The sequence below is a fragment of the Leptopilina boulardi genome, unplaced genomic scaffold (assembly GCF_019393585.1).
Source record: "Leptopilina boulardi isolate dan_hultmark-lab unplaced genomic scaffold, ZJU_Lbou_2.1 LbouV2_342, whole genome shotgun sequence".
Lineage (NCBI taxonomy): Eukaryota > Metazoa > Arthropoda > Insecta > Hymenoptera > Figitidae > Leptopilina > Leptopilina boulardi.
In genome coordinates, this window is record NW_026137910.1 from 1,082,050 (window position 1) to 1,094,161 (window position 12,112).

A 12,112-nucleotide genomic window follows, 5' to 3' on the forward strand; every position below is an offset into this window, starting at 1 on the left:
GTTGGTAAAACTCTGGACTCGTGTGCTTTGAGTTCGGGGTTCGATTCCCTGGAGGGGTAGATTTTTTTCGTAAAGAAATGTTCCCATAATATTACTGTAATATTCTCTTGTAATATTACCTTAATATTACGGTATAATATTACTGCAATATTACCTTAATATTACCGCGTAATATTACAGTAACATTACCGGTAATATTACCTTGAGGCGGACATTTTAAGATCACTGTAAGATTACTGTAATATTACAACGTTATATTACGAATCTTACATGTAATATTACCTTGATATTGAGGTTATATTACGTGCTTCTTGGGATCTCACTTAAATGAAATTTTGGAACCTAAGTATATTAAGATTTTAGATTCTATTTTTAATGACCTATTTAATAAATTTTTCGTTTTCTATTAATAAAAAAACGATTTTATTTCTTTAATAAATTTTATTATTGTATTAAATAGGTCATTAAAAATAGAAACTGAAATCCTAATATATACTTAAGTTCAAAAATTTCATTTAAGCGAGATATTAAAAAAATTCGACTTTAATCTATAATAACAAAGACTAATTAATAAATTAGTGAAGTAATGCGTATAGCGGATTGGTTTTGTATTCGATAAGTCAGTAGTGCGAGGTAATCAAACTGCAAAGTTGAATTATTACGAACGAAACGTACCTTGAGTTATTGACTTTCCAACTTCCGAGAACACATCCGGAAATGTGTCGAACTTGATGAGAAGCTCCACCTTTTTATATTGGGGTCGTTCATTGAGCACAAAAGTAAATAAAGAAAAGTTTATCTGTCAGTTTTGGTGGTGCTCAGCAAAGGGCGAGAGAGTAGTGAAATTGGAATGAAGAAAGGAACTAAAAGAGAAGAGAAAAGTAAGCTGAGAATGATACGAAACTCTATATCTCATATTTTACACTTGCGACGTGAGCCAGATGTTGCGAATTTGCGTTTTCGTGAAAATCATGACACTAGCTGCATATATATATATATATTCACTACGAGAAGAGAAACAAAAGAATAGAAATGAGAACTTGGGAAACACGAATCTTGACTATGTATTAAATTTTAAGCCCTTTCATCTTGAGAATTAAATTCATATAATTTTTATTACTATAAGAAGAAAACAAGAGGAAAATTTAAATATAAAAAAAGCTATCAAACATTTTTAGGACAAAAAGTACTTTACGTATAATATCTATTGTTTAATTTTTAGAAATGCATTCCAAAAAAAATTCTTCGTTTAAGAGGAATTTTTTTATTTTCTAGTTTTCAATAAATTTCTCAATTCAAGAATGTTAATCAATCAAAATGCAAATTTTGCTATTTGCGTATTCTGTCAATAATACTAGGCTCCGCATACATATAATAATTACGCGCGAAGTACTATAAATTTAATGTTCACAAAATGACAAAAAGACACCCCCTCTGCCCAGAATAGATTTAATTTAAAAAAAAAGCAAATCTTACAGCAAATTTTGTCTACTTTTTGCTGCTGTATAGCACTTTTTAAATATTAAACATGGGGATATAAAAATTACCGACATAGAAATCTACATTACCATCAGTCGATAATGTAGATTTCTATATCGGTAATTTTGTATATAATTTTTTTTCTGCTTTTACCATCAGTCGATAATGTAGATTTCTTGTGCCGGTAATTTTTATATGGTTATTTTTGTTTTTACCACCAGTTGATAATGTAAATTTCTATGTCGGTAATTTTTTATATCCCCATATTTAATATTTAAAAAGTGCCATACGGCATCAAAAAAATAGACAAAATTTGCTGTAATATTTTTAAAAGGAAATATTAATTTTTAATATTTAAGAAAATATATATAGGTAAAATGAAATTTTAAAGTATGACATAAGTGAAAATTGATATAAACAAGAAAAATTGAAAATTGTTTTCTAACTTGTACTTATTTGTAATAAGCCATGAGATGTATATAAATAACTGTTAAATATGTGAAATTTAAATTTATCATACTTAAAATTTTTCTTCATTTTAAGTACGTCACGCGAAGAAAAAGTGGATGAGAGACACCAACTTAAGAGGATTAATGTTTAAATGAACAAATTTAGGTCAAAATTTAGTTACTAAATCATATTCTTGGTTGGAAGAAATTAATTTTTAATTTAATTTAAATTAAGACAGAGAAAATAAAATTACATATATCCTAATCAATTTATTTTTAAAAATTATCTTTATAATTAAGTTTTTTTTATTTTATTGAAAAAAGGACTCCGCATCAAATACATAGAAAAAAAAATTGTCTGTCAAATTTCTTGTAACTTTGCAATCTTGTAGTTTTTTATCTTCTGTTAATAGAAAAATCCAAAAAAATTGACAGATTTTTTCTAATGAAAATTCGCAGTGAGCCAGAAGGAAAAATTCAAAAATGAGTAGAACCCAAATAATTAAATTAACTAGAGCTTGAAACTCATTACTCGGGGGTTTGTGGAATCGCTGATTACGTCGGTGAAGTTCACAACGTTTATGATCAACGATTGAGAAGAAAAAATATTTTTCTATACAAATTATTATTATTTTTGATCGAGGGGGAATTTACTAGTTAAAAACGTGTACACTTGACTACCGGTATTACACCTCATATTACCCGTATTACTAAGTATTACACGTTATTACAGAGTATTACACGGTATTACAGAGATTTTTGCGTTATTACAGCACCGTAATACGGCATTATTACAAGGTATTACACGGTATTACCAGGTATTACACGAGTATTACAGGATGAGTGTACACTTGACTACCTGAGTAAATTCCCCCTCGTTTTTGATCTACAAAATTTTTTTCATCGTTTCTTTATCAAGAATTTTTTGAAAAAAAATTTGTAGGCAAAAAATTAGTTATTATTTTTTGATTGGAAAAAATATATTTTTTTCAATCGTTGATCATAAACGTTGTGAACTTCGCTGATGTTCGCTGATTACGAATCCGATGTCAGTTTTTAAAACTTCAAAACGGTGAATCTAATTTGGAGGACAAATCTCTATATCCTGATTGCACTCTAAATCTGAATCAGTGAAAATTTCACTGATCTCAATTCAGTGGACGAGTTTTCTTTAATTCATCAGTAAAATTCCACTGAGAATCAGTAAAAACCACTGATTGTCAATGTAATTCCACTGACTCATCAAAGAAAACTATAGCCCACTAAATTGAAATCAGTGAAATATTCACTGTTTCAGATTTAGAATGTGGAGGTTGTGTGCCAAACTGTTTTTATTAAGTGAATTTTGACCACTCTATATGTTTTCAAGATATAAAATAATGATGCAAGAAAAAAAAATAATACTTCCTCCAACATATAAAAAATAAATTTATATAATCTTGTTAAAAAAAAATTGATGAGGATTTTTAGAATTTTACTATAAGTTAACTTCATATAAAACTAGATTGTACTTTTATGCAGTGTGTGCCAAAAGAATTATTATAAATTTGGAGATTATATTCTTGGCTGCGGACAATAACAACATTTTTCACTTACGCAGCACTCACATATATTTTGCTCTCGAAGGATTTAGGAATAATGTACTTTGATCTCATATATATAAGAAAAACTTATTTTTGAACAGAATCAGAGAACAAAATCGTCCCAATTTCAAAGTAGTACAAATAGGAAAAGGAGGTCAGACCTCATTCATTTGTTACATGTATATATATATAGAATTTTTCGATTTTCTTATAAGATTCTTAAGATTTTTAACTTTTGTCTCGTATATGTAGTTTTGAAAAAAGCAAAAAAACGACTTTTTTTTAATATAGAGTCATTAAATTATTTATAAGAAAACTTTATGAAAAAAACATTATTGAAACATAATAAACATAAAATGAAATGAATATATATTTATATTGGAGTACTTTTATATTGAAAGGAATTAAATTCTCTCAATTTGAGACCAAAAAAAAAAAACGAAAAAAAAGTTGAATTAATATACTTTTTATTATTTTGATTTTGAATGCATATTTAATATGTGTGGTAATACAAATTATTTCAAGAACAGTCGATATTTTTTTTCAAGTGAAATATTATTTTATACGCAATAATATAAAAAGTGTAAAATTAAAAAAAAAAAAAAAAAAAGGACTCTTGACTATGGGCCGCTATCTGCGAAAACAAATATTTTATCAATAATAATGGATTGTCGATAAAAGCAATATTGTCCCTTGGAGAAGAGTAGTATTTGCTTATTGTTCGGAGAACCATATCGTAAATGCAACACAGCGCACAATTCGATTAAATAGGAATAGGACAAATGACAGAGAGAAAGAATGCGTTTGGATTTCCCAGTAGTACAAAATATTACAGGTCAGACGTGCGCTGAGCAATGTACATAGATATACACATCACAAGAGAACATTAAAATGTAAGACAAAATATTCCGTTTAATATTTAGAGTATAATTATTAAAAAAATAATTTTTTTTATAAATTTTGCAAACACATTGTAGAAGGAAAGTAGATGTACATTACATGTATGTGTAAAAATAATAATTATAATAATAACAATAATAATAAGTTTTATTAAAAAAATTTTTTATCTTAAATAGTTTTTCAAATTCTTTATTTATAAACTGTTAATAAAAAAGAGTGTTCTTTATGTCCTGTGTAAATTTGAAAAAGAACGTATAATAAATAAATATTTTTTTTAAAATATCAAAAATTAATATTTTTTGAAATTAAAAATCATTAAATGATTTTTCTTTTTCGTGTTTGTTTATATCAACAAGTTGTATAACATATTTAAAATGGCTATATGTGTTATATTTTTATTACTTTTAATGTTTCTTTTGGCTCAATATTGTATATTATAAATAAAAAATCACAAGAAATTACAAAAAAAGAGATGAGAGAGAGAGAGAGAGAAAGAAGTAGCCGCAAGAATAGTAAAAAAAAAACCATCAATCAAAACATGATGAAATATGTCCTATAAGAGAAAATATTACCTTCCATTAATATCTTTCGATAATTTACCTTGAATCAATTTATAATAACGCTTAGTTCAATTCTTCAATGCTTCAATCTTTCTTCGAAATATTCTTTTTTAAACGAAAAGAAAAAACTTCTTTTATATACATATATAGGTATTTAGAAAGAAAAAAAAACATATTCTCCCGTTTTTTCTACGTCTACTGGCATTTAAAATTTCATAAATCAACTTCTGCCTTATCCCGTGCAAAAATTACCCCACTTTGCCCTATTGAAAATAGGGCTATGACCTATTATTAGATGTAAATTTTTTTAACCCTTTCAGGGGCAGTGGGACGTATACGTCCCACCTTTTTTGTTGTTGTATTTTTGGTATTTCCGGCATATTTATCTAATAATAATCATATATTTCTTATTTTTAGATTCTAAGGATATAATATAACGAATCTATAATATTGTTTATGAATAATTTATTATTGTTAACTTAATATTATTCCATCAATCTGAAAAATATGCATTTTTTTAATAATTAATTCAGCTATTTGTAAACGCGAAGTGCTACGACTTTGAAAATCTTTACTCGGGGGTTTTTGGGGTCCCTGATTACGAATCTGAGGTCAGTTTTTCAAAATTCAAAATGGCGGATCCAATATGGCGGACGACTTTTTAAAAATATAATGCAATTTGTATGAAACTCGTTACTCGGGGGTTTTCGGGGTTGCTGATTACGAATCAGATGTCAGTTTTTTAAAATTCAAAATGGCGGATCCAATATGGCGAATATATTGAATTTAAAAAAAAATGTCCGCCATATTGGATTCGCCATTTTGAATTTTTAAAATTTGCAAAAATCTGACCTCGGATTTGTATTCAGCGACCCAAAAAACGTATAAATACGTAATGAAACAAAAATTTGTATGCTTAGAATAATGTGCCCCTAAAAGGGTTAAATAATGTAGCTATTTTTTTTATCACAAACAGAAGCTAGTTTTAATATTAAAAAGAAGTGTTAGGTAAAAAAATCCTTAACTCAATGTGGTTGTGTGGTAATAGTACACGACTCTCGTCCCCAGGGGCCCTGCGTTCGATCCTCCATGCGTGTGAGTTTTTTCAAAATTATTCTTAAGTGTTTTATATACTTTATATGCAATAATCTTAAATTGAATATAAGTTAGAAATAAAAATGAAATGTAAAAATTTATTACGGCTCACATATATTTTCGAAAAATGCAAATTTATGTAAAACAAATGAAACTTGTTATAAATTTAATATAAGGAAAAAAATTAATTTTTCAGATCAGTACTATATATAGAGGTACGTAGATTTTTATGTTCCGGACCCCCTAAAATTTTTTTTTAATTACACTTTTTTTGTTTAAAAAACGAAAACAAATGAAATAAAAAATAGTTTTAGGGGGTCGAAAACATAAAAAATTAATAAAACAAGGAGGGGGTCCTTTATGTTTATATCATAAACATTTTGCTTCCCCATTGTGTGAAGCAAAAAATTTGCTTCCTCGTGGAGGAAGCTATGAATTTCTCTAATCATCAATTGATTGATTTAAAATATTTCGAGATAAAAACTGGATTTAAATTAATTAAATTTTTTGAAATATTAAGAAAATTTTAATTCATTTTGAGTGTAACATATACTTTATATACACCGAAAAAACGGTATTCTAGTTTTAAGATTATTATTTTCTTAAAAAAATATTCTTAAAAATATTCTTAAAATATTCTAGTTTTAAGAATGTTATATTCTTACATAAATATTCTTAATAATATTCTTAAGCAGATTCTAACTTTAAGAATATTTTCTATGTACTAAATCTTCTTCTTCTTAAAACAAGAATTGACCTGCTGCTAGCTTGTTTGCGTCGCCATTGACTAACGAGTCGTCGTGCGCGTCGGAGTGTTTTTTTAATTTTTCACGTTTAAAAATTTATAAAAAAAATATTATTGCGTTTCTTAATCTTATATACGTAATTTAAGTTTTTGTGATCCCAAATTGAAAAAAATGTTCGACAATTGGTTAACATTAACATTGTTTTTAAGTATTAAAATTGTGTTCTTTTTTGAAAACTTTAATAAAAGTAATATTTTTAAAATAAAAATGCTGTACTTTTTCTTTATTTGAAATTATGTATATTTTGGTTTAAAATTAAGTATTTACTATTCTTAAATTAAGTTTATAGTATTGTTAAAACTGCTAAAAGTATATTTCTTGATACAAGAAGAAAATATACTTATTTTAAGATTATATTCTAAAAAAGTGATTCTAAGAAAATATTCTTAATATAAGAAGATTCTATTCTTAATTTAAGAATATATTCGTGGCGCCTATTTAAGTCTCGCATATTTTTAAAATAAGTTGAAAATTCTTAAAATTAGAATATCGTTTTTTCGGTGTATACGAATCGATTCATTTAAATGCAGGGAATAAAATTATTTCATATATAAACTTGAATTTTAATAAACACAACATTTTTTAGCTAAAATGAAAATTTTTGATTTTTTAATTTTCATTAATTCTTTAAATTTCAATCAAATCTATACTTTATATATACCAATCGTTATATATTATTATCTTAAATTTTTCTATTTAAAAATTTTTTCAATTAAAAAAAAATTTTTGGAAAAAGACGATAAAATTTTTTTTTTGGGGGTATTTTTAAAAATCCTCTCGTCATTTTTGAGAGATTAATGTGATAAATAAGCCTACCAAATTTTATCCAAATCCATTAAAACCTGTTAAAGATATCGTATTCACAAAAACGATCCACACACACATACATACATACATCCGGACAATTGATCAGGATCTCATATAACATGTTTCTATATAGAGGAAAATTTGTTTTCACCATGTTTAAAAATTTTTATAAACGAAAGGACTACAAAGCTTCCTCCATGAGGAAGCAAAAAAGATTAAATTAAATTAATTTTTATAATAAAAAATCATTTTTTAATTTTTTTTAAAGTATTTCATTTTATCGATTATTGAAAATAATTATAACAGAGATTATATTGAAATAGCAAAACAATGTGAAACTTTGAAAATATTTTAAATATATATATTAAATCAAAGTTTCAACTTTAATGATAAAGTTTCTTCCCCTTTAAGATTATATAATGCAGTAATAGTGAAACGTCGGAAATGTAAGAAAATATTCAAGTTTTTTTGAGTGAGAGAGAAAAATCAATATTAGAAAAATTCTTATATAAAATTTTTTTGTCAGCATCATATGTTATAATGAAATGTCTATACAAGTTTGACAATAAGTGCAATATTAACTCCAAAGTTTTGTGAATATTACCTCTTTATCTCTAAAATTGTTCTGGAGCTTTTTTATAATCATTTATGGATAATGAATGTGATTTAAGGAGTTATTTTACTTTAGAGAAAGTTTAATATTCTCTGCGCCCTTAAGTGCACTCTATTATACCATATATATACTGTATTATAAAATATATTAACTTTCAACTTACTAAACGCAATTTACATGACTTTAATTTTATGATCGCAGACGTATAACTTACGCTGAATTTAATTATCCTAATGACTGCATATTAAACAATAATCTGCATACATATTTATACAATATTAGTTAAAAATATAATTATATCCCACTTTAATTTTTATTTCAAATAAATAAAAATTATAATTATTTTATAATAGAATTTTTAGTCAAATATTTAATTGATACCGAATAATAAAATAATCTACAAATAAGAATAATAATTTTATTGATCTATTTTAGAGTATTTCAATTTAACTTTGTTGTAAAATTCAATCAACATTAGTAAAATTTAAATGTATAGAAAATATATTGGTAAAATGGAATTTTTATTGTCTATATACGTAAATTAGAGTTGCGACAGATGAGGATGCAAGGGTAAATTGAAAAAAATTCAATCAAAACGGGGAAATTGTCTATAATGATGAAAACAACGAAAACGTTTAAAGTTGTAATCAACGAAACAAACGAAGTGTACACTTAAAATATAAATTAAAAGAATTAACTATTCATGCCTGGAAAATTAATAACTCCAAATTTTATGCTTTTAATCATTTTAAACTAAGTGCTCGTTTTTTGTTTTTGTTGACTATAACCTACTAATCTAGTTTTCCCGCGTCTTTTATGCAATTTTATATATAGTTAATTATCGTTATATTATAATTGACTTTTTATTCTCACAGATAAATTGATTTATCTTGCTGCCACTGTATATTATTTATTTTAGGCTTTTTGTGTTTTATTTCTGTTTTGTAAAAATCATTGGGAATTTTTTAATACATTTTACAAAATATATTTTTACCATATAATATTGTTTACAGTTCTGCAAAAACATACTGTAAAAACTGGCCGTCTTAAAAGTGTAAAAAACGTCTTGTTTTAAGACGTTTTTCGCGTCTAAGACACCAAATGTGTCTGAAAACAAGACGTTTCTTGCACTTTTAAGACGGCTAGTTTTTGCAGTGAAAAAAAGAAAAAATTGTAATAAATTAAATCGTTAATATATTTTGCTTAAACTGAAGCATTTTAATACCGAAATTTTTCGAACTTGATTTTTTGATATATATATATATCTTTATGTTTTTCGACCTCAGAAATCCAAAAACCACATTTTTAAAAAATGTCGTTGTGTGTGTGTATATACACTACATTTTTTAAATATCTCGAATAAGAGCTAAAGGGATAAATTTTTTTTAAATTGTAGGTCTCACTGGCGGACAAATAATGAGAGTACTTTGAGCAATATTGATAAAGATTAACTATTATTATTTTGCATTTAAAAATTTTCGAAAAATCGTTTTTTGTCCATAATTTTAAAAAAATGTTAAGACACCTATGAATATTTTTCTTTAATTTTGTAGAGTTTTTTAAGACGCATCTTTTGAGATGTTAGCGAACATTCTATCCAAAGTTATTGAATTTTTAAAAATTAAAGGAAAACGTTTTTTCCTCATAAAAAAAAAAAAATGTATTGACACCAATAGATATTTATCTCTAGTTTTGTAGAGTTTTTCAAGACGCATCTTTTGACCTATTAGTAAATATCCTACTGTTATTTTATCCAGAGTTATTAACATTTTGAAATTGAAAACTTTTGAAAAACCTGGCTTTTTTGCCTTATTTATTAAAAAATATTTATATATGTATAAAAGGATTATGAACAACTTTGAGAATATTTAAAAACGAATCAATTGACCTATTATTGACCTTTTTATTGTGAAATATTACGAAGTTATTGAAGTTAAAAAACTATCTCTGCAAATACCCAAAAATACAACTTAACACCTTCTTAAAATTATTATAATACTAAATAAGTTACCATAAATTGATCACAAAAAATCTCCATGTGGAAGCAAAGTGTTCATTTTATGAACACAAAAAGTTCATACTTCAACTTGGCAGCGGTTTTTCTTCATATTTTTATTGTAATATTTTTTACAACTGCAAAAAAATGCTTATTTAGTACATAACAAAATTAAAAAAAAATATAGGTAATATTTATCTGAAATATATATTTTTTTATATGAGCATATATCTGTTTTCTCATAAAAGTCTGTTTTTGAGCGTATATGATACACGTTTAGTGTGAAATTGGAGTTTTTAAATTACATTCTACTAGAGAGACTACAATGTGCAGCATGGATTTTTACTTTGAAATTTTATAAATAAAAACCATATATACAAAAGGGTTAATGTTTCAATGTTATGCGGATATAAATTTTCTGAATACAATCACTACCTTTGAAATTACTAACAAAATTGTATACAAAGAGAGAGAGAGAGAGAGACAAAAAATAAATAAAATAAAATTCTAAGTTACAGAACCAATTTACAATTCCATTCTATAATTTTTCTTTTTATTAAAATTTATCCCTATTTTATTATAGAAAGGTGATAATTAAATTTCAAACTTTTTCTATATTTATATTTTTCTGCGAAAACTAAGACTAGTATGTTAGTTCTAGAAAGAAAAAACTTTACCTTTACTTTTTTTTTACATTTTTACTTCGTAGAACAGGGCAAGAATTACACAGTGAAAGAGAAACAATAAATACTTCTTCTAAAAAGTAATGAAAATATATTAAAATCAAAAATAAAAACGTTTAAAAAAGATATAGGTATATATAATTCTCGAATAATGTTATAGTTACGCGGATGTAAAAGCTAAACATTCTCCGAGGGGAAAGAAAAAAAAACAAGTTAATTGTATATCGTATAAGTGAAAGAAAATAAAATCCCCCCAAGAGTAGTGAGGAATTATTAAGGGAGAAGTTGTTGTAATAGTTTTGTACATTACAACAATTAAATAATATTGTTAATTGTATATGGAGGAAGTTATATATATATGGTTATAACATGACAACAATCAGACATTGTTTTTTTATCATTTATTGTAAATAAATTAAATAGAATAAACTTTGGAAATATTTAGCAAAGTTAAGTAAGTTATATTTTTAAAATTTTTTTCACAAAACAGACACTTTGATACATTTTGATCATTTATCTTAAATTTTTAGAAAATTCATTTCCAACCAAGATATGTCCGTATAGGATTGTTTATGTCACTTATTATTATTGTTTTTAGAAGTCATTGTAAATTATTTTTCTATTAAGGGTATGTGGAAACCTCCCACGTGACCTAGTATGGGAAAATGTGTTTTGGTAGTATACATTTCACTCTAAAATGAGAAAAGATTTTTGTCTAAAATTTTGAGGGATGATAGATTAGGGTACAAGGAATCTCGCTGTTCACCGAAAAATACATAATTTTGAGTTAAATTATTAAAAAATGATGTTTAAAAAGTTTAATTTTTAAACGAAAATGAAAAGAAAGATGGCGGCGCATACACAGACGTTGCTTGAGTGTATCAGTGCTCCAGTAAACAGCGCCAATTCGAGTGAGTGGCCGCTGAATGAACTACGATTAAATACATTATTTTACTATTTATTGCTTTATTTTTATTATTTTCGGATTAAGTTATAGTAAATGAGAAAAATAGCGAGATTTCTTGTACCAAACTAAATCATTTTTCCAAAATTTTAACCCGAAATCATTTTTTATTTCAGAGAAAGTTTCAAACCACAAAAAAAACGTCCTTTGCCCACATACCCTTAATTTGCAGATTAA

General features: G+C 25.7%; 1 protein-coding gene across 2 annotated transcripts in view; it reads left to right on the top strand.

Annotated features, from left to right (window-relative positions):
* Nucleotides 1-12,112, top strand: part of LOC127285965 (ras-related protein Rap-1) — a 126,118-nt gene that overhangs the window by 22,080 nt on the left and 91,926 nt on the right. The window lies entirely within an intron of this gene.